This window comes from Budorcas taxicolor, chromosome 6 (genome assembly GCF_023091745.1).
Source record: "Budorcas taxicolor isolate Tak-1 chromosome 6, Takin1.1, whole genome shotgun sequence".
Taxonomy (NCBI): Eukaryota; Metazoa; Chordata; class Mammalia; order Artiodactyla; family Bovidae; genus Budorcas; species Budorcas taxicolor.
This window is the reverse complement of record NC_068915.1, coordinates 84,477,947-84,502,415: the sequence shown is the minus strand read 5'-3', so window position 1 is coordinate 84,502,415 and position 24,469 is coordinate 84,477,947. Positions and strand designations below refer to the sequence as shown.

General features: G+C 36.7%; 1 pseudogene; it reads left to right on the top strand.

The window, feature by feature from the left end:
• The first annotated feature begins 3,152 nt into the window (after positions 1 to 3,152).
• LOC128049692 (UDP-glucuronosyltransferase 2B31-like) lies at positions 3,153 to 23,244 on the top strand (annotated as a pseudogene).
• The last annotated feature ends 1,225 nt before the right edge of the window (positions 23,245 to 24,469 follow it).

Here is a 24,469-nt window from a genome sequence, read left to right as displayed (position 1 = left end):
AGTAGCTACACTCTATTGTCTAAATGCAAAGTTAACAATAACTTCACAACATATATTAAAAAAAAATATGACTATGTGACCTACATGGAGAAAAAACAGGCAAAACGAACTTCCTGTTAGAGGTACTAATGGTTGGCTTTAACAGGAAAAACTTCAAATTAGCTAATGTCAATGGGCTCAATGACCCAAAGGAAATTACCAAAAAAAGACAAAACACTGAAATATGTAAAATAAGAAACTAAAATAAAAAATATAAATGATCATAAGAAACTATTGGGAATAGTATTATTCCTACAAATTGGAGAATTTAGAAGAAATGGATACATTCTTGGAAGTATACAACTCATCCTCAGGAAACTATGCTTAAAGAAGAAAGGTGTAATAAAAATGTCCTACCTAATAGAGTCTATCAATAATAAATAGAAATCATATTTTATGAAGTAACAAATGAAAATTTTGAAGTAGAAAATTGAAATATCTGAAATGAAAAATTCACTAAGGTGGGAGGTATTTAACAGCAGATTTGAAGGACTGATGAAAAAGCCAGAAAACTTAAGATAGATCAACAATATAATCCAAAGAACAGAGAGAAAAAAAGAGCAAAGAAAATTAAACAGAGGGGTAGATAATTGTAGAACATAATTAAGCACAATACCTACACAAGGGGTTGACCCTGTGATTCAGTAGGAAAAAATCTGTCTATAATGCAGGGCATATGAAAGAAGCCATAGGTTCAATCTCTGGGAGGTCCCCTGGAGAAGGAAATGGCAACCAACTCCAGTATTCTTGCCTGGAAAATCCCATGGACAGAGAAGCCTGGCATGACTCAGTGACTAATACAACAATAACACACACAAAATGGGAGTGCCAGAAGAAAAATGCAAAAGCAAAATCTTCAAAAAAATAATGCCTGAAAACATCCCAATTATGATGAAAAATATTAATCTACACACTGCATTTGCTCAACCAATTTCAAGTAGGATAAACACGGGAGAGCCATACAAAGACATTAGCGAAATGTTGAAAGCTAAGGACAGAAAATCTTGAAGCATTAAGAGAAAAATTATTCAACCATAAAAGCAAACTCCACTAAGATACTACTTATTTTTCATCAGAAACAATGGATGCTCTCTGGCAGTGGGATGTCATGTTCAAAGTGCTCAAAGTCAAAACTGTCAGCCAAAACTTCTGTCAAACAAAGCTATCTTTCAAAACTGAGGGCAAAATACATACATTTCTCTATAACCCACCCCAGAAAGAATTCTTTGCTATGAATTCTGACATACAGCAAAAGCCAAAGAGAGGTTTTCAGGGTAAAGAAAATAAACCCAGACTACAATTCTAATCACCATTATCAACCAAAGAACACTGGTGAAGATAACTAAGGAATTATACAGGACAATACAAACACACTGTGGTGTTGGAGAAGACTCTTGAGAGTCCCCTGGACTGCATGGAGATCAAACCAGTCAATCCTGAAGGAAATTAGTCCTGAATAGTCATTGGAAGGACTGATTCTAAAGCTGAAGCTCCAGTACTTTGGCTACCTGACTGAAGAGCTGACTTATCAGAAAAGACCCTGATGTTGGGAAAGATTGAAGGCAGGAGGAGAAGGGGACGACAGAGGAAGAGATGGTTGGATGGCATCACTGGCTCAATGGACATGAATATGAGCAAACTCTCAGAGATAGTGAAGGACAGGGAAGCCTGGCATGCCACAGTCCATCTGGTCACAGAGTCGGATATGACTGAGTAACTGAACAACAGCAAACACATATTTCTTCTCCTTTCTTCCCTTAACAAATATAAAATGCAAGCATGTAAATCAAGCATATAGTTATATTGTTAAGCACATTATAATATAGTTAATATATTAATATTAAATGGGTAGCTGTTGCTGCAGTGGTACAGCATGATAGATTAAAGCTGTGACTTAGGATACAGAGAGGCTATGTCGACCAGCAGCTCAGCCTAGGTATGGCCAGTCAAAGTCACAATTAAGGATACAGAGTGCTATACTAAGTTGTTTCTGTCATGTACAACTAAACCCCATGGACTGCAGCCTTCCAGGCTCTTCTGTCCATGGGGTTCTCCAGGCAAGAATACTGGAGTGGATTGTCGTGGACTTCCTCAGGGCATCTTCTAGACTCAGGGATCGAACTCGAGCTTCTTACATATAATTTGCATTGACAGGTGGGTTCTTTACCATTAGCACTACCCAGAAACCCCCAGGAATACAGAGTGATGTCCAAGGAAACAGCAGAGTGGCCTCAGTTATGGCAAGAAAAGCACTGACTTAGAACCTGGGGCCAGAACACAGAGCAGCAGCTTCGGTCTCATAGATGGCAAGGCACTGTAACATCTCAACCAAGGAAAGCAAGGTACAGGAGTGATGGGGCCTCAAGCTCAGGTTTCACCACAGTGACATTTCCAGTCTCAGGAAAGACACAGCAGCAGGGACTTTTGGCAGTTCTGTCAAATGGAATCAGTGCCGGTGAAGACTATGGAAGTCCTCAATAACAAAGGCTGCAGATGCTTACAGAGGTGATGCTCTTTGGAATTCTGCTCTCTTTCTTTCCATGGGGAAGATCCTGTTGGAGGGATCGTTAATGCTGCCAAGCTGGTCTGAACTGAAGGATGTTGTTATGTATATAAAATCTTTCCCATGGTTTTTTACATGGACATCTTCAGTTTTCGCTTTGCCTTCTTCAGGGTTTCTACTCCTTCATTATAACAGAACTTTCCCCAAATAATTTACATTGGTTTGTACTTGTTCATTTATTACTTTTGTTGTTTTTGTGAGGGATACAAGTGTTGGGACCTCCTAGACCTCCATCTTGAAGATGTCACCTTATTTCAAATTCTGTGTCAAGGAGACTGCAAATAAAAGCGCCTCTCATTCCTACTGTTTTTACACTAGTCTTATCTCTTACATAACACAGTGAATTTGTTGTACAAGATCCTTGACTTTCAGATGAGTGATAGCACTGGCAAAACAGTACATTAAACACACTGTTATCTGGAAGTGTTCTACACTTTGCCCTTTCACTGCTTGCCACACCTGCTGACTGTTCATATCATGTATTGACTTGAAATGTAGGAGTTATAATTTAACTTCCAGATTGATTTCTCTTTGGCTATAAGCTTGAGCAATGGCAAAAGGATACAGTTAGTTTAAAGAAGTACTGCATATGAACATGATGTCTATGAAATGGCTCTCACTTCTGCTGCTGCTACAGCTGCCTTGTTACTTTAGCTCTGGGAGTTGTGGAAAGGTGCTGGTGTGGCCAGTGGAATATAGTCACTGGATGAATATGAAGATAATTCTGGATGAACTTGCCATAAGGGGTCATGAGGTGACTGTTTTAACATCTTCAGCTTCCATTTTTATTGATGTCAACAAACCATCTGCCATCAAATTTGAGAATTTCTCAGTATCTTTAACTAAAGATGATTTTGAGAATGCTTTGAAGCATTTTGTCAGGAAATGGACAGAACTGACAAATTCATTTTGGACATTTCCTTTGTTACTGCAAAGCTTATTTGAGGACTATTCTGATCTTACTCTAACGATCTGTAAAGAACTTGTTTCAAACAAGAAACTTATGACAAAACTACATGAATCAAGTTTTGATGTTGTCCTTGCAGATACCGTTGGACCCTGTGGAGAGCTGCTGGCTGAGATACTTAAAGTACCATTAGTGTACAGTGTCCGCTTCACTCCCGGTTATTCAATTGAAAGGAAGAGTGGGAAACTTCCATACTCACCATCCTACGTGCCTGTTATATTGTCTGAATTAAGTGATCACATGACATTCATGGAGAGGGTCAAAAATATGATATATGTACTTTATTTTGACTTTTACTTCCAGATGTTAAATGAGAAGAAGTGGGACCAGTTTTACAGTGAAGTACTAGGTAAGTCAGGTTTTTAGTTGGTGGCATGAAGTCCTAACTTTCCTTGGAATAAAAGTTTGTATAAAGTCACAGAAATTTGTCTATTATAAGTAAAATGATGAAAAGAAAATATAAAATGTTCCATCAATCTCATAAATAGTATAGAAACATTAAATGATAGGGTAAGATATAATCTTATGGTCCATTATTAGTACAGGACACTCGAGGAAGTCATAAACCACAAATTGAAACACTTAAAACTTCTCTAAGAATTTGTATATCCATCTTACTAAACTTCTTTTTTAACTTGAAAAAAGTCACTAGAAAACTCATAAAATGTCTTAATAAATGAAGACACATAGATTGAAGAGTTACACACATATTTGTAACACAAGCTTCTAGGTAGCATTAATTTTTTTTATTTTTGTAGTTCAGTTTTCAGATATTTTATGTTTAATATATATTATACACATACATATATATTGGCTTTATCAAAGAATAGAAACATTCAAACATCTTTGGCTACATCATTCCAATCTCTTTTCCAAAACTTACATAATATATATATATATGGCAATATTCTCATTTGATCTGAGTCTTGTTTTTTTTCTTTTTTTTTCCTTCCTTCCAGGAAGACCAACTACATTATTAGAGACAATGGAGAAAGCTGAATTTTGGCTCTTTCGATCCTACTGGGATTTTGAATATCCTTGCCCACTACTACCAAATGTTGAATTTATTGGAGGCCTCCACTGCAAACCTGCCAAACCTCTGCCTAAGGTCACCTACTCTTATCTGTTGTGCTTCTTTAACTTTGCATTTTCAGTAGGAATAATTTTGCATTCTTTATTTATAATGTTTAATATAGTGAAAGTGACATAGGAAACTAAAGTGACTTCCAATTAGAAACTCATATTCCACACCAATACAAGTATCTGAATTTCACTAACATTACAGAATAAAAGAGGGATACCTGGGAGATTTTGAGAATATGTCAGTTAAATTATGATTTAATCATTTAATGCATAATAAAGCATCAGACACTCATTAAAAATAATTATAGAGTGACTACCATATTCCAGAACTAAGTGATAATATGCAGAGAAATGGCAGAGACCCAGTTTCTGCCACTTGACACTTTACCTGGAAAGACAGAATACAAACAAGTAATAAAACTTGTGTGTTAATTTTTACAATATGGAAAGACCACAATGATAAGGAAACATCTAGCAGCAATCACAGAAATATCTCTGAGTCTTTAATAATTAAGGTGAGATCCAAAGGACATTCAGGAATAATTGAAGGTATAGCACCAAAGAATTGATGCTTTTGAACTGTGGTGTTGGAGAGGACTCTTGAGAGTCCCTTGGACTGCAAGGAGATCCAACCAGTCCATTCTGAAGGAGATCAGCCCTGGGATTTCTTTGGAAGGAATGATGCTAAAGCTGAAACTCCAGTACTTTGGCTACCTCTTGCGAAGAGTTGACTCATTGGAAAAGACTCTGATGCTGGAAAGGGTTGGGGGCAGGAGGAAAAGGGGACAACAGAGGATGAGATGGCTGGATGGCATCACTGACTCGATGGACATGAATCTGAGTGAACTCTGGGAGTCGGTGATGGACAGGGAGGCCTGGCGTGCTGCAGTTCATGGGGTCGCAAAGAGTCAGACACGACTGAGCGACTGAACTGAACTGAACTGAACTGAGGGCAGAAGTGGATACGAAAGGAAAGCAGGTTGAGTAGTAATAATAGTAGCCAAGAAGTTCAAGTTCCATCAAAAAAGGAAGAAGCTGAGTCAGATGATGCTGAAGAGGTAAGTTGGAGACAGATAATTATGAGGAGTTTGAAGCATCTAGTAAAGGTGTTCAGTAGAACTTTAAAAGGGTCAAGGGAGAGATTTGATCACATTAAAAAAAATAAACCTACATAAGATATAGTCACTGGGTTGGATTGTAAAGGAGGAAGAGTAGAAAGGGACACCATTTAGCAAGTTGCTATGAAATAAAGGAAACAAGGACGGTAACGATATGACCACACTAAGTCATGATAATAGTACCAACCTCATATTGTTCCTGTGGGGGAAAAAACTGTACATATGAAACATCCAAAATATCCCCGACACAAACTCAGTGGTCTAGAAGAAATATTAAGTATTGTTATTTTGCTGCTATTCAGCTCAGTTCAGTTCAGTCGCTCAGTTGTGTCTGACTCTTCGCCACCCCATGAATCGCAGCACGCCAGGCCTCCCTGTCCATCACCATCTCCCGGAGTTCGCTCAGATTCACGTCCATCGAGTCAGTGATACCATCCAGCCATCTCATCCTCTGTCGTCCCCTTCTCCTCCTGCCCCCAATCCCTCCCAGCATCAGAGTCTTTTCCAATGAGTCAACTCTTCGCATGAGGTGGCCAAAATACTGGAGTTTCAGCTTTAGCATCATTCCTTCCAAAGAAATCCCAGGGCTGATCTCCTTCAGAATGGACTGGTTGGATCTCCTTGCAGTCCAAGGGACTCTCAAGAGTCTTCTCCAACACCACAGTTCAAAAGCATCAATTCTTCGGCGCTCAGCCTTCTTCACAGTCCAACTCTCACATCCATACATGACCACAGGAAAAACCATAGCCTTGACTAGACGGACCTTAGTCGGCAAAGTCATGTCTCTGCTTTTGAATATGCTATCTATGTTGGTCATAACTTTCCTTCCAAGGAGTAAGTGTCTTTTAATTTCATGGCTGCAGTCACCATCTGCAGTGATTTTGGAGCCCCCAAAAATAAAATCTGACACTGTTTCCCCATCTGCTATTACATACTATCAATAGCCCAATGTGTGCCAGCCACCTGGATTTAATTCCTAATTGAATCAAGACTGGTTTCCTAACACATCAAGATCATGCTCTCCAACAAAATCCTAGAAAGCAGATATCCCATGAAGTGATTTAAAAATAAATTTTTAAAGTTTTTTTATTAGAAAAAAATTGTTAATAAAAGTAATTTAATAAAATATAATTTAATAACAATTTAAAATTTTAATGTTAAGAATTTCTTAAGGTTTCAGCAATTAAATGAGCAAGATGAAAAGGTAGAATTATTTTCTGAGGATTGACTCTGTTCACCTGTGCTCTAGACAAAATGAAAATTATTCTTCGACAACATAAACGTATGCCCTAACAATTTTTGCAGCCAAATACAACATTTCCTTGCCTTCACATCAGCTTTTAAACCAGTCCTCATTTGAAATCCCAGGGTTTTATAGCTTACAGCATAAAAGGAATAACTTCATCTATTAGGCCAAGTGTTTTCTGCTTACCTTGACCTTATACAAAAACCTCAGCAAAACTCTCTTAAGGAGTGTAGGTCTCAACATCATAGTGGCCTGACAGAATGAACACAGTGAAAATGCACACTGCCTATATAGGAATCATAAATTCTGCAGATTATGATAAAGACCAAACAATTTGTGCCACTTGAATCTGAAAACTGTCCAATTATAAAATTTCTTCAGTTCATAGGGCTCTATTTCTAATGAAGGAAAGCAAGAATATAATGTTATAAATTAAAATGATTCATTTTAAATTTAGTTAAGACTTAAATAGGAAGCAAATAATCTTCAGCAAACTATTTTGTGATCTCTTAAAAGATCCTTTTGTCTACTCATTATTGGTGGAAAAATTAAACTGGTATCTTTTTCAAAGGGAAAACTCTTTGGATTGCAAATTGTTTGAGTTATCTATGGTAATTTTCATAGTGTCCAAAGGGTGAAATAAGATTAGTGACAGTTCTTCACTACCTAACCATGTATTGTGAAAGATTTCACCATTCGCATTTCAGGAACATGATAGTGTTAGTACGAAGGGAGGTTGGAAGGAAAGGGAGAATGACAAGGAAAGATGAACAGTAGGATAATGATAATAATCAGTAAAGGTAGCTGTTGTTATTAAGTTGTAAAACAAGATTTGAATCCAAGTCAATTACTGTGAAGATTTCATTATATAGAAAAACTATTCCTTCAAACAATAACTTTTTTATTAATTATTAGGTTCTCAGAAATTTTCATTACTTTTTAAAGAATTGACTTTTGGCAAAATGCATCAACAGTTTTGATATCAATTCCTCATTGAGTATGTGATTTGAAAAACTTTTCTCCCATTCTGTAGCTTGTATTTTCATTTTGTTGATTGTCTCTTTTGCTGTGAAGAAGCTTTTGAGTTTGATATGGTCCTATCATTGATTTTTTCTTCTATCATGATTTTGGTGTCATATTCAAAAAAATCATTTTCAAAACCAATATTAAGGAAGCTTCTCTCCACTTTTTTTTTAAAGACTACTATGCTGTCTAGTCTTATGTGAAGTCTTTGATTCATTTTTGTGAAATGCGTACAATAGGGATTTCCTTTCACTTTTTTGCATGTGCTTAGTTTTCTCAGAAGACAAAGAATAGACTAACATTTCCCAATTAGGTGTTCTTGTCTTCCTTGTCAAATATTGACTATAAATGCAGTTTTAATTCTGGACCTTGCATTCTCTTTCACTGTTCTATTTGTCTATCTTTAGGCCAATATCATATTGTCTTAAATATTATAGTTTTGTAGTAGAATTTGAAATTGGTAGGAGTGATGCTCTGGCTGGCATTGAGTAGTGTGGATATTTCAACAGTATTATCTCTTATGATCCATGAATACATTATGTTTTTCCATTTATTTGTTTTTTTCTGCTATTTCTTCCAACAAAGTCTTATAATTGTGCAGAGTTTTCACTTCATTGGTTAAGTTTATTTCTAGTTATTTTATTGTCTTTGATCATATAGTAAAGTGCATAATTTTTTAGATGTTTCATTATTAGTATAGAAAAATGCAACTAATTTCTCTATGTTGATTTTTTATACTATAACTTTACTGAATTTGTAGATTAGTTCAGGTTTTTGGTTGAACCTCTGGGATTATCTGTACAAAAAAATTGTGTCATCCAAAAAAAAAAAGAGTGACAATTTTACTTCTTCCTTTCTGATTTGGATACCTTTTATTTTTTGTCTTGCCTCATTTCTCTAGCTAGGACTTCTAATACTATGTTGAATGAGTGTGAGAGGCCATCCATGTCTTGTTCCTGATCTTAGAGAAAAAGTTTTCAAATTTTCATTGTTGATCATGTTAGCTTTGGGTTTATCATATATGGTCTTTATTATGTTGAGGTATGTTCCTTCTACACCCAATATATAGGAGGTTTTATCAGGAAAGGATGTTATCTTGTCAAATGTCATTCTCCATCTCTTGAGATAATCAAGTTATTTTACCTTTTATTTTATTAATGCAATGTAGTACATCTATTGATTTGGATGTTGAACCATCTTTGCATCCTATGGATAAATTCTACTTGGTCATGGTATATAATTATTTTAATGTGTTGTTGAATTTGGTTTCCTGATATTTGGATGAGAATTTTTGCATATATATTTACCATGGATATTGGCATATAGTTTTCTTTACTTATAATGTTCTGGTGTATTTGATATCAAGGTGCAATATTGGCCTTGTAGAATGAGTTTAGAAATGTTCCTTCTCTCCTGTTTAATTTTTTAGGAAAAGTCTTTGAAGCAATGATTCTCAGCCCTTGGAGTAAGTACTGAGCATGAGCTTCATGCTATGAGGGGATGTGTCTGAGGGACTGATAGAGATCCCACTTTAGTCTTTATGGAGCTTCATACTCTCAGAATTACTACTTTCCTTTCTTTGGCTTTTTAAACAATATTACAAGTTTACATAGACATATTTGGAGGAGAGATTCGTATTCTCTTCAGAGAATCATAATATTGTTTACAATATGAGGTCCATACTGTTTAAGCAGTCTCTGAAATGTAACTGTGAAACTCCTAAAAGATGACAAGTGAATCAGGTGGGAGAACTAAAGAGATTCAGGTTGAAAAAGCAAAAATGATATTAACTTACTGTCTTTTCTAATGAAAGACTTCATGATAAGTTTCATACAGTTTTCATCAACCATATTTGAACTGATGGTACTTACAGTTCTTTGATGTACAGAGATGAAAATCTCCCTTTAATATTATTTTGATTCTTATAATGTTTATACTTTGGTAGAAGAAAAAAAATCACACATATGCATGTTAAATGTCCCTACCCCAGGGGAGTTTAAGAATCTTTGAGTTCCAACCAGTGGATACCTAGGGTTCCTGGAACCCAAAATAAGAAAGAACCTTGCAATTTAGAAGCCATTTCTAAAGCCTGGGAAAATTATCTTAGGAGAGAACCCCTTGGGTAGGGGGCATTTTTGGTCATATAGTCTTTCCCCTTGTTGATATAACTTTGCTTGCAGCCTCCAAAGAAGACCTGAGAACGGGCTCAGAAGTCAATGTGGACATGGGGATCTCCAAGTTAAAGAGCTTGGACAACAATGCAGTGATGACCATTTCCTTGTGTGTCATGGTGGATGCAGTTCCCTGACCTTGAAGGAATAGTTTAGATTTTTTTTTTTAGACTTTGTCACCAGCATCAAATTCCTCCAAAGTTTTCAGAATTCTTTCCTCCAAATTCTGAAATTCACATATTTCTATGGACCAGGACCTATGGACAAGGAAATAAATTTTATTCTAAGTTAAACTAAGATCATTGAGAATTTACAATACATACACAAATAGGGAGGAAAAAAAGAATGTATAATTTGGTTTCCCTGTTGGCTCAGTGGTAAAGAATTTGCCTGCCAATGTAGGGGACACAGTTTCAATCCCTGATCTGGGAAGATCCCCTGGAGAAGAAAATGGCAATCCATTCCAGTATTCTTGACTGGAAAACCCCATGGAGCCTGGCATGCTACTGGCCATGGAGTTGCAAAGAGTCAGACACAACTTAGTGACTCAACAACAGCAACAGAAAATATTAATATTTTATAGAATTTGTCAGTGAAGACTTCTAGTCCTGGCGTTTTCTGTGTTGGGAGATTTTTGATTACTGGTTCAATATCTTTACTCATTATAATTATTCAGATTTTCTAATTCTTCCTGATTCTGTCTTGACTTATTATGTATTTCTAGGACTTTATCTATTGTTTGTGATACGTAATTTGTTGGTATATAATTCTACACAGCAGTAACTTATGACCCTATGTATTTTTGTGATATCAGTTTAATGTCTTCTCTCTCATTTCTAACTTCATTTATGAGTCTTCTTTCCTTTGTTACTCTAGCTAAAGTTTGTCATTTTTGTTTATCTTTTTGAAAAGACAAAGACAAATACTGTATGATATCCCTTGTACGAGGAGGGCATGGAAACCCACTCCAGTATTCTTGCCTGGAGAATTCCCATGGGCAGCAGAGCCTGGCAGGCTACAGTCCGTGGGGTTGCAAAGAGTCAGACACAACTGAATGACTAAGCACACACACCCATCCCTTGTTTGAGGAAACTAAAAAGGTCAGACTTTTAATAAAAGAGAGTGATATGGTAGTGGTTACCAGGGGCTAAGGGCTGGGAGAAATAAAGAGATGCTTTTAAGGGTACAAACTTGCATCTCAGAGTAAATAAGTGCTAGAGATATAAGATACAGACCAATGAATGTAGACAACAATATTATAATCATCAATCATCAATCATTCTGAGACTAGATCTTAGTTATTACAATCACAGAAAAAGAAAATATAATTGTGTGACATTATGGAGATGCACACATCATTAAAATGGCAAACCTATTACAATATATAAATGTATCAAATCAATACATTATATGCCTTAAGTTACATAATGCTTTATGTCAAATATATTTTATTCTTTTAAAAAAGTGTATGAATTTTAAACTAAGGATATCCTTACTCAGTAGTATACCTCATTTCATTTTTATAACTTTTTGTATTCTGCATGCTTTTGCCATAAGCTTGTGTTATTTTCATAAAGATGTCAGAGAAGGAGAATAATCAGTCCACATCCGTGATTAATTTTTAAAGAAAGGCTGTATTACAATATGATAGAGATGAATCTTCCAGAGCAGAGAAAAATCAGCTTTGAGTAGTAAGACAATGAGACAAAATACTGAAGACACGTAACTTTAAATACTGCTAAAGGCCACTGGAAATATACCTATGACCTGGATGTACCATGTGGGTCAGTCATTCCTGATGGCTCAGTGGTAAAGAATCCACCTGTAATGCAGGAGCCAAAGGAGATGTGTGCTCAATCCCTGGGTCAGGAAGATTCCCTGCAGGAAGGCATGGCAACCCACTCCAGTATTCTTGCCTGGAGAATCCCATGGACAGAGGAGACTAGTAAGTTACAGTCCTACAGGGTTGCAAAGACGAGGACATGACTGAGGCGACTGAGCATGCACACACCATGTGAGTCATAGGAAAGTTCACTTACCTTCATATTGAGACTGATATCATCAGGGTGAAATTACATCTTTAAAGAATTTTCTACACAATGTAATCTACAAGGTTAAAGTTTGAAAAAAGATTCCATTTTCTTTTTTCTCTGTTAAAAATAGGTTAAAAAATGTTTTAAGTAGGGTCAAAAAATATACATTTTATGATGGAAGGGTTGAGTCATTATTCTCCAGAAGAGAAAAATAATAAATTGAAAACAAAAAAAAGGAAAGAAGTTTAAAAGAGACGTACATCATTTTCACTAGCTATTCAGGAAACCTGCTTCTCTGCATTTTTTTTGTAATAGAGTACAGTGAGGAATGTGGAATTATTCTAATATAGAAGATAAAAAATTTATATTGGAAAGTGTAAAGCACTACAAGACAAAATAATTCTGATATAATTCCAAGCATACAATTTTTTTAGGAGAGTACATTGAGGAATGTGGATTTATTCTAGTATATTAGTGACAAAATTACTTTGAACTGATGAGGATCTGGGGTTACTCAATAGAATAACTCTAAAAGAATTCCAGCAAAGACAGCTTCACCAGTAACTTTATTTAGTTTGATGTGAACTACACGTTCACAGCAGTTACGCATAGTACCTCCTACTGTGACATTAAGAAAGTGCAAACAAACTCAATAAAGTACAGAAATGGTATGGACCTAACAGAAGCAGAAGATATTAAGAAGAGGTGGCAAGAATACACAGAAGAACTGTACAAAAAAGATCTTCAAGACCAAGATAATCGCAATGGTGTGATCACTCACCTAGAGCCAGACATCCTGGAATGTGAAATCAAGTGGGCCTTAGAAAGCATCACTATGAACAAAGCTAGTGGAGGCGATGGAATTCCAGTTGAGCTATTTCAAATCCTGAAAGATGATGCTGTGAAAGTGCTCCCCTCAATATGCCAGCAAATTTGGAAAACTCAGCAGTGGCCACAGGACTGGGAAAGGTCAGGTTTCATTCCAACCCCAAAGAAAGGCAATGCCAAAGAATGCTCCAACTACCACACAATTGCACTCATCTCACATGCTAGTAAAATAATGCTCAAAATTCTCCAAGCCAGGCTTCAGCAATACGTGAACCGTGAACTTCCAGATGTTCAAGCTGGTTTTAAAGGCAGAGGAACCAGAGATCAAATTGCCAATATCCTCTGGATCATGGAAAAAGCAAGAGAGTTCCAGGAAACCCTCTATTTCTGCTTTATTGACTATGCCAAAGCCCTTGACTGTGTGAATCACAATAAACTGTGGAAAATTCTTCAAGAGATGGGAATACCAGACCACCTGACCTGACTCTTGAGAAACCTGTAAGCAGGTCAGGAAGCAACAGTTTGCACTGGACATGGAAAAACAGACTGGTTCCAAATAGGAAAAGGAGTACGTCAAGGCTGTATATTGTCACCCTGCTTATTTAACTTCTATGCAGAGTACATCATGAGAAACACTGGGCTGGAAGAAGCACAAGCTGGAATCAAGATTGCCAGGAGAAATATCAATAACCTCAGATATGCAGATGACACCACCCTTATGGCAGAAAGTGAAGAACTAAAGAGCCTCTTGATGAAAGTGAAAGAGGAGAGTGAAAAAGTTGGCTTAAATCTCAACATTCAGAAAACGAAGATCCTGGTATCTGGTCCCATCACTTCATGGGAAATAGATAGGGAAACAGTGGAAACAGTGTCAGATTTTATTTTGGGGGGCTCCAAAATCACTGCAGATGGTGATTGCAGCCACGAAGTTAAAAAACGCTTACTCTTTGGAAGGAAGGTTATGACCAACCTAGATAGCATATTGAAAAGCAGAGACATTGCTTTGCAAACAAAGGTCCATCTAGTCAAGGCTATGGTTTTTCCAGTGGTCATGTATGGTTGTGAGAGTTGGACTATAAGGAGAGATGAGCGCTGAAGAATTGATGCTTTTGAACTGTGGTGTTGGGGAAGACTCTTGAGAGTTCCTTGGGTTGCAAGGAGATTCAACCAGTCCATCCTAAAGGAGATTAGTCCTGAGTATTCATTGGAAGGCCTAATGTTGAAGCTGAAACTTCAATACTTTGGCCACCTGATGCAAAGAGCTGACTCATTTGAAAAGACCCTGATGTTGGGAAAGATTGAGGGCAGGAGGAGAAGGGGATGACAGAGGATGAGATAGTTCGATGGCATCACCGACTCAATGGACATGAGTCTGGGTGGACTCCAGGAGTTGGTGATGGACAGGGAGACCTGGCATGCTGCGGTTCATGGGGTCGCAAAGAGCCAGACACGACTGAGCAACTGAACTGAACTGATACAAACTCAGCAATATGATCACTCAAATATATAAATACACAGATATATCTCTGGGTTCTACATATAGGACTCATAGGACTCTTTTGTACAACATACAAACAGCAATACCAGACTCCTCATTGTCAGTGATTAGTAATTTATAGAGAGAATCTGGGAAATATTGGCAAAGTTTAAGGTAAGGTATAAGGATTATAGAGCTGAAAGAATGAGAAAGTCATTAGAATCATCTTTTTCTTAGTACTAATAGTCAGGAAAATAAAATACAAATGATGAAACTAAAATAACTCACCAGAATGTATGGAATAAATAAATGATTTAGTAGGATTATAATAATAAATAATTAAGATGAAGCAAAAAGTGAAACTGAAAGTTGCTCAGTTGTGTCCAGTTCTTTCTCTGTGACCCTGTGGACTATACAGTCCATGCAATTCTCCAGGCCAGAGTACTGGAGTGGATTGCCGTTCCCTTCTTCAGGGGACCTTCCCAACCAAGGGATCAAACACAGGTCTCCCACGTTGCAAGTGGATTCTTTGCCAACTGAGCCACAAGGCAAGCAAATTTTTCCAATAATCTATGTTAGTAATCAATGACATTACTGATGAAGAATCTGAGTGTAGCATTGTTTAATAGTATCTCCTCACTATAGTCTTTTTCTTGCTTTTACACACATACACATTTACACAAATACACATATTAGAAGAAATTAACCTCATATTACATATCTCCTTCCCAAGGTTCTCAGGGATAACATCTGTTTAAAAGAGAGCTATTAATGAAAACCCTATGGAGATTCCTCTAAAAATAAAAAATAGAATTACCATCAGTTCAGTTCAGTTCAGTTCAATTCAGTTCAGTCGCTCAGTCATGTCTGACTCTTTGTGACCCCGTGAATCGCAGCATGCCAGGCCTCCCTGTCCCTCATCAACTCCCAGAGTTTACTCAGACTCGCATCCATAGAGTCAGTGATGCCATCCAGCCATCTCATCCTCTGTCGTCCCCTTCTTCTCCTGCCCCCAGTCCCTCCCAGCATCAAAGTCTTTCCCAATGAGTCAACTCTTTGCATGAGGTGGCCAAAGTACTGGAGTTTCAGCTTTAGCATGATTCTTTCCAAAGAAATCCCAGGGTTGATCTCCTTCAGAATGGACTGGTTGGATCTCCTTGCAGTCCAAGGGACTCTCAATAGGTCAACAATTCTCCTTCTGGGGATATATATAAAAAATTGAAATTAGTTATGAAATTAGGATGAGATATTTACACACCATGTTCATGAAAGCACTATTCACAAGAGCCAAGAGGTTCAAGAAACCCAAGCATCCATCGACAGATAAAGCCAAAAAAAAAAAAGTGGTGTCTGCAAACAATGAAATATTACTCAGCCTTTAAAAGGAAATATGAAACAAGGCAAAACATGGATGAACCTTAGGCTAAGTGAAATAATCCATCATAAAGATACAAATACTGTACAATTCAGTTTTTGTGAGATTGCTAGACTCTCAAGTTTGTAGAAACGTAGAGTAGAATGAAGGTCTCCAGGGGCTGGGCAAAGAAGAAACAGTGCTTCTTAATGGACATAGACGTCTAGTTTTGAGATGAAAAATGTCTAGAGATTGGTTCCACAAGACGAATATACTTAACACTACTGAACTATACACTTAGAAATGATGAAGATGGTAAATTTTATCTTATGGATATTTTACCACTTTTTTTAAAAGTCACTAATAATTCCTAACTATAGTGTTTGTAGCCACCCTTCAGTTAATGTTTGCTATGCTGTTGCTCTTTTGTGATGGAGCAAATGTTTTTTTCACAGGAAATAGAAGAGTTTGTGCAGAGCTCTGGAGAAAATGGTATTGTGGTGTTTACTTTGGGATCAATGGTCACTAACATGACAGAAGAAAGAGCCAATATGATTGCATCAGCTCTTGCCAAGATTCCACAAAAGGTACACACAGTAACTTAATAGTGGGCAACTATTTAACAAGTTGGGCTTCTCTGGTGGCTCAGTAAAAGAGTATGCCTGTCAATGCAGGAGACTCAGGCTTGATCCTTGGGTTGAGAAGATTGTTTGGATAAGGAGATGGCAAGCCACTCCAGTGGTTGCCTAGAAAACCCCATGGACAAAGGAGCCCGGTGGGCTACAGTCCATGGGGTCGCAAAGCATTGGACACAGCTTAGCGACTGAATGACAGCAGCAAATGAGTCTGTTAAACTCTATAAAAAGTCTAATTACAGAAAATTTTTGCAAGAAAGGTAAACTACTATGATAGCTCCAACTTATCTGAAATATTTATAAAAAAAAAAAATATACATGGCAGATGCTAGAGTGGTATAGAGTGTTTTTGATTGACAGTAGCTTTGGACTAACATTGTAATCAAGAAGAGATATATTTAAGAGAATCCCAGGGACGGGGGACCATGATGGGCTGCCGTCTCTGGGGTCACACAGAGTCGGACTCGACTGAAGCGACTTAGCAGCAGCAGCAGCAGCAGTATAAATTTTGGTATTATAATAGTGTTTTAGGCGGGAAAAGAAATCTCAGGTTCTGTTATGTAGTGTACTCCTTAACCTTGAAGGGCTCCTGAGGACACAATATATATATACAGGTGTTCTCAGAGGTTAAATTTTAACAGTAGGCATAATACCGACTCTTTGCAAACCTGTGGACTGTAGCCAGACTCCTCTGTCCATGGGATTTTCCAGGCAAGAATAATGGAATGGGTTGCCATTTCCTTCTTGAGGGGATCTTCTCAACCCAGAGACCAAACCCAGGTCTCCAGCACTGCAGGCAGACTCTTTACCATCTGAGCCACCAGGGAAGCCCAATAATACAATAATGTTAAGCAATATTGACAAAAATGTGAAATGTGCCATGCAATTTCTACCTGCCAGGAAATCCCAACCCCTTTCCTTCTCCTAAATGTTGAAACAGCCTTCTTCAGTGTCCTTTTCTGGTTGCTACACAGAGAAAGGATGGTCAGGGAACCGCAAGCTGCTGCCAGATATCCATATAGCCAGAGTGATTCAGAGAAAGAGAAACATCAGCCACCTTGGTTGACTGGGTCCTGCCAAAGTCTGAGGCAGGAAGAGCAAAGAGAAAGGGTGAAGGTGGGGTCCTGCCCTTTGGGTGAACCTGGTGCATTGTAAAGTCTGGTCCTTAATGGACTCTGCTTCTATTACTATTCTGAATTGAAGAAAGAAAATAGGCTGTAAGGAGTCAAGCATGAGAAAGACTGGCATGGAAAAGGATCAGCTGCCTCCTTTTCCATAAAATAGAGTAGTAACTTATTTTCTAATGTATAAAATACACCAAGGGTCTTAGGATGTTTGTGAACTACTTTTTTAGTTTACTATCTGATATTGTAGTATTCTCCTAACCACACATGCTAATTTTTTGCTGGAAACCTACTTTACGTTCAGATAGCAAGTAGAAGTTAAACAACTAAAAATTATAATCCAGTTTATGAAGATTGCTTGGTACTAATTTAGCACCACAGTTTTTGAACTTTACCAACAGCTGTTTTGTAGATTCATGTTGATGTATGGTAAAACCAATACAGTATTGTAAAGTAATTAACCTCCAATTAAAATAAATAAATTTATATTTTAAAATAAAAATAAAAACCTCTGAGTATAGAAAAAAAAAATAGTTTTACAAATTGCTGACAGACTCTTCTTTTCTAAATTTAAAGAATTTCCTAACCTAGAAAAGTGGTAATACACTGGATTCATGTCAAAAATTGCTAATAGACACTTTTCTTGGAAGTAGTGTTTAACAATTTGTAATCTACAAGAAGCTATCTTCCTAAACAGCATTAACTTGCTATTAATAAATTACTAAATAGGCAGAAATATTAATTGTCATAAGTGGCTGATTGAATGTATTCCTTTTTGTAAACCAAAAGATATAAAACTCTAGTAAAAATAACTTAAGCTATACGAGTAAGTGTATATAAGTAAAGTCCCTACTATGAATCCAAAAGGAATCAGTAAGAGACAATTAAATTTAAAAATAAGAGCTAGTGTATGACATAAAGCAAAATAAATGTATGTTATTAATAACTTGCTACTTTTTTTAATAGAATGGATACCACATAGCAATTTCTTAAATATATAAATTTGCTATTCAAGATCTCATTTCTCTATGGCATCATGTGTAAGATGTCATTAGTGCATACCACACCTGGTTGAATAAGTTCATAAAATGTGGGTCTTCCTATTGATGGCAGTGTATTAGTAGATATTATTACTTAAGAGCTCATGGCCTTGTTTCCTTAACTGTCATCAGTTCAGCTCAGTTCAGCTCAGTCACTCAGTCATGTCTGACTGTTTGTGACCCCATGGACTTCAACACACCAGGCTTCCCTGTCTATCACCAACTCCCAGAGGCTACTCAAACTCAAGTCCATTGAGTCGGTGATGCCATCCAACAATCTCATCCTCTGTCGTTCCCTTCTCCTCCTCCCTTCAATTTTTCCCAGCATCAGGGTCTTTTCTAAAAAATTAGTTATTTACATCAGGTGGCCAAAGTATTGGAGTTTCAGCTTCAGCTGAATGTCATATGGAATATGACAAAGTGTCATATGGAAGACATTTAACTAGATGTCTTCAATCTCTTTAGAATTCTATCCCTATAAACTTGAAGTTCAACTTATGGAATATTTTCTTTACTTTAACAGGTTCTATGGAGACACGATGGCAAGAAACCAGACACCTTAGGACCCAATACTCGGCTGTATAAGTGGGTCCCCCAGAATGACCTTCTTGGTGAGACTTGGTAGAGCAATTGAAAGCATGGGTAACAGCTGAGCAGAGTGATCGTACTTCAGTAGGAAACAAACTTACCGAGCATTTATTATTGAAACACTCAAAAAGAAAACTTTACTCCTTTATTTTTATTTCCAGCTCTAGGTGAAAATAGAAAATATAGCAACTGTCACTTTATTAAACATAGTGATGTCCCTTATAGTTAGAATCCAAGTGTCTTATTTTAGCTGTAATCATTTCTAGCCATGAACTTTTAAATAACTTCATGGACTGTTGTTCTGTCTTTGAATTCTCTATCTTTTCCCCCCATAGGGATATTTTAAGTTCCACTAAAAAAAAAAAAAGTTTCACTGAAAAATACCGGCTCCTCTTTTATTACCAATGACCCTTCATTTTCTGTAGGAAAAATTCTGCAATCATTTCCTTGAAGCGATTACACATTTTATGGTAATGTAGCTTTTCCTTCCTCTGGCTCCAGAACAACTCCCATTACCCTTCCTGTGGCCTTGTCACCCTTTCTATCGGACTGAATGACTTTACTGTTTCTTTAAGAGAATATATTTCTGACATGCCCTCCTCTGGTACTTTTGTTCGTCCACTTTATTTTACGCAGACTATTCTTTCAAGCTATTCACCTGCCGATCTTGAATTCATTTATGACATTCAAAAGGTAAAGTACTTCTTTCATGAAGTCTTCACTTACCTCTCCAGCAGACTTAGTGGATTCTTGCACTGAGTTCCGAAAGCAATTTAAATGCAGTTTCCTATGTGTAATCAAGGGTTATATTTAAAAAAAAAAAAGAAGAAAGAAAGAAAATCATTGCTTTCTTTCAGTGTCTTCTAATGCCCTTATCTCATTTTTAAGACTTTTAATTAATAATTTTACTGAAATTCACACAATCCTAGGTCATCCAAAAACCAAGGCCTTTATAACTCATGGTGGAACCAATGGCATTTATGAGGCCATCTACCACGGGGTCCCTATGGTGGGCCTTCCTTTGTTTGCTGAGCAACCTGATAACATCAACCGAGTGAAGGCCAAGGGAGCAGCTGTCAGACTGGACTTGGAAACAATGTCAAAAACAGATTTTCTCAATGCACTGAAGCAAGTCATTAACAATCCTTCGTGAGTATATATATATATATATATATATATATATATAAACATGTATTTTTTACCACATATTATTTCTAGAGGCATTCTCATAGGAAGACACAAGAGGCAGCAAGGAGTCTTCAGTAAAAACAATGAGGAGTAAGATTTGCTCAATGCTTTGAAAATAGTCATTAGTAACCTATTGGGTCACATTATGTGTTTTCAGTGGCTTTAGAGGAAAGATTTGTCAGAGGCTTAAGGATGGTGGAGAAATTTTGAAAGAGCTCCTCATTAGAATGAGAAGAATCCCTCCGTGGTAACAAACATTAAGAGGAAGCACTGAGAACAAAGTAAAAGTAGGAAACTATGAACTCTTTAAGCACTCATCTGCATACTTACGACCTTCGTTCAGCATATGAATTCCTCAAATGTGTTAGACTCTTCTGCTGCTGCTGCTGCTGTCGCTTCAGTCGTGCCTGACTCTGTGTGACCCAATAGATGGCAGCCCACCAGGCTCCCCCATCCCTGGGATTCTCCAGGCAAGAACACTGGAGTGGGTTGCCATTGCCTTCTCCAATGCATGAAAGTAAAAGTGAAGTCGTTCAGTCATGTCCTACTCTTCGCGACCCCATGGACTGCAGTCCACCAGACTCCTCCACCCATGGGATCCTCCAGGCAAGAGTACTGAAGTGCAGTGCCATTGTCTTCTCCATTAGACTCTTCTAAAATGGTCTAATTTTAGTAAATCACCATGACATGATCCATCTCAAATTCTCATTACATTGAGCACTTTTCAAATTTTCTGTGCTAATATTTTTCCATAAAAGATGAAAGATAAACATCTAGAACTATCTAATTAACTCTCTAATTACAACTTTTTTGAGACTATTTATTTTTTACCACCAGTGCCACCTGTGAAGCTCAAATGTAGGTGCATTCTTAGTTCTTCTTTAGGTTGTTATTGTCTTGTTTTTAAGAACTGTAAAATCAAAAGGTAATTGATTTTGAAAAGACATGTTGGGATATTCCTATGTAAAAAACAAATTTCTGAAACCAGGAACATTTTGTTTTCAAATTGTTTCATGGTTTAACTTGAATAATATTTTTACAACTAATATCACAAATATGATGCATGTATTTTCCCCCTATTGTTTTATGATGACTTTGGAAAAAAACATTTTGAGACTATATTGGTAATAATAGGACAATGGTCATTTGTGCTTTAAAAACAGTGTTATTTAATTTTAATTTTAGCACAAATATTACACTAAATGACTGCCATAAGAAGAATGTTTTCTTTCTTTTTAAAAGAAATATGTTTCAGTAGGCAGTTTTATGTAAAAGTAACTCTGTGTAGTATCTTTGTGTATTTTTTTAATTTTTAATAATGTAAAGCTAGCATCAACAAACAAAGATAATGTACTGCTTGATATATATTGACTATTTATGAAATGGTACACATTGTACTAAGTCCATTATACATATTAAGTAACTTCATTATAAACTTTCCCTACTCTATTAAAAGTATTTCTGAACTACTACCCTCTTCTCAAATACCCAGTGCTCCCCCTGAGTTTTTTACAGAACAGGGAGAGAAGTTACCCCATTGTTACCACACTGTTATTTAAAGTTCATGCATCACATCGCTTTATTCCTCCTTCCTTGTCTGTTAGTCCATCATCATTTCAACAGTAAAAACAAATAAAACTTGAAAGCCTGAAGGTGAAATGTTTGGCACACTCTGTATTCTAAAATAACTAGCAGGGAAAACAGTAATATTAGGAAAAATTTACTGAGTATACTGTATACAATAAATCTAAGGATCAATATATTATTCCTCCAAATAGTCAGATAGGATACTATTGTTATTCATTCCATTTAACAATGAAAAACTGAGAAAGGGAGTTTAAAAAGCAGGCAGCAAGGTAAGTGTCAGAATCAGAATTCAAACGAAGGCAATTCACTTCCACACTTTAACCACTGCTTCACTAATACAAGGTCAACACCACCTCCTGGCCAGTGCTGTCTAGCCATGTCTCTGAAGCTCATGATGTATTTACCTCCTATCTCTGGATTATGATAGTGTTTCAAAGCTTCTCTGCCAGATCTCTTAACAATTCCTTACGGGATAGCTCAAGTCATGTATTTCTTTTCTTTTCACCTTCACAATTTAACTTATTCCATTCTCAAGCTACAGATGCTTCTCTCTTGTCTTTTTTCTTCATAGCTTGAAATCCTATACCTTCAACAAATTCTAGCCCATAAGCTCCTGTATGTGTGTTCAGTCGCTTAGTCATATCCAGGTCTTTGTGACCCCATGGACTGTAGCCTGCCAGGATTCTCTGTCCATGAAATTCTCCACCAACAATACTGGAGTGGGTTGCCATTTCCTTCTCCAGGCCGATGAGCTTAGATCTCTATAATTATCTCTTAGAGAAACAATCAATTGTTCCTCCACTCTATGTGGCACTCATTTCCTCTCTTTGCATGGAAATTTCACATATTTAACTTTTCTAGTTCATTCTATAAATTGATGTCTCTTTGATTTCCCTTCAGGTATAAACGGAATGCTATGTGGTTATCAACCATTCAACGTGATCAGCCTATAAAGCCCCTTGACCGAGCAGTCTTCTGGATCGAATTTGTCATGCGCCACAAAGGAGCCAAGTACCTGCGACCTGCCGCCCACAAGCTCACCTGGTTCCAGTACCACTCTCTGGACGTGATCGGGTTCCTGCTGGCCTGTGTGGCAGCTGCTGTATTTGTCATCACAAAATGTTTTCTGTTCTGTTGCCGAAAATTTGCTGAAACAGGAATGAAGAGGAAAAGGGAATAGCTGTATTTGGGTCCCAAAGCAGAAATGCCCCATAGGTGGAATTCTTCCAGCTTATTCCAACAGGAAGGAGTTATGAAAAGGCTCCTATCTTCCTGTGACAAAATGGCTTTTCACAGATCAGCACCTCCTTTCAAAATTTGTTTACAAGGAATGTTTTAATGGTTTAAGATTTAGAAAAATGTCATACCAAGATGAAAGCTGGTGAAAATTATATAAAAGTAAATGCGTAAATACTGAAATTTATTATTTTAAATCCGAAGTTTTACTAAAAAATCACTGAATATGTTATAACAGTGTTTCACATGGTGTGCACAGACACCTCTGACTGACATAATCAGATAACAATGGACAGAATACAAAAATGACATAAAGTTTATGGAAAATTGGTAACTCAAATGACAGCAATCTGAAGTCACTTTTGTAAACTGCACATAGGAAAGCAGTTTATAATCAAGGTGGTCCAGGTGAGGAAATGGGTCTTATTGACCAAGAGGACCATTTAAGTCATATAACAAACATTCATCAGTCTAAGGCATAATTTATTCAAATTATTTAAAAGATAGAATTACTATGGTACCATAGTAGATAATATTATTAAATCACATATATAGCTCTAAATAATTTTCCACAAATCTATCCTGCAACACTTGTAACAAAAAAGGGTTTGTCATTATTGTATAGTGAGAATTACTCCAAATCCCCCTAAAAGAGTCAAACAGTCCAATATGAAAATAGATGAAGATGAATAAGAAAGTCACAGAAGTGAAATGGCCAATGACATATAAAAAGGGACAAAGGTCACTGGTGCTTTGGGAAATGGAAATTAAGTCACTTATGTCTCTGGATATGTTTCAGTATCTCCTAGTTTATAGTCTATGGGAACTTGAGTAGAATTTGTGTCCTAATGTTATGTAAAAAATGCATAAATCTTAATATGTTGAATTGATTCATGATGCTTTTCAGGTCTACTATATTCTTCTACTTCTCTATAGATGCATTCTATTAATTTCTGAGAGTTTGATATTGAAATTCTCACTAAAAATCTTATCTACCTAAAAATTGTAATATACAGGGAACTATATGTAACTGCATTTTCCAAGTCTTCTATAAATGTGTTATCATATTTTCATAATTTAAAATTTGTTTAAAGCAAACTATTTTCCAAAAATAATTTTCAGAACAAATAATATGGGAGAACTATTTTTCTGTATGTATAATGTGGAGA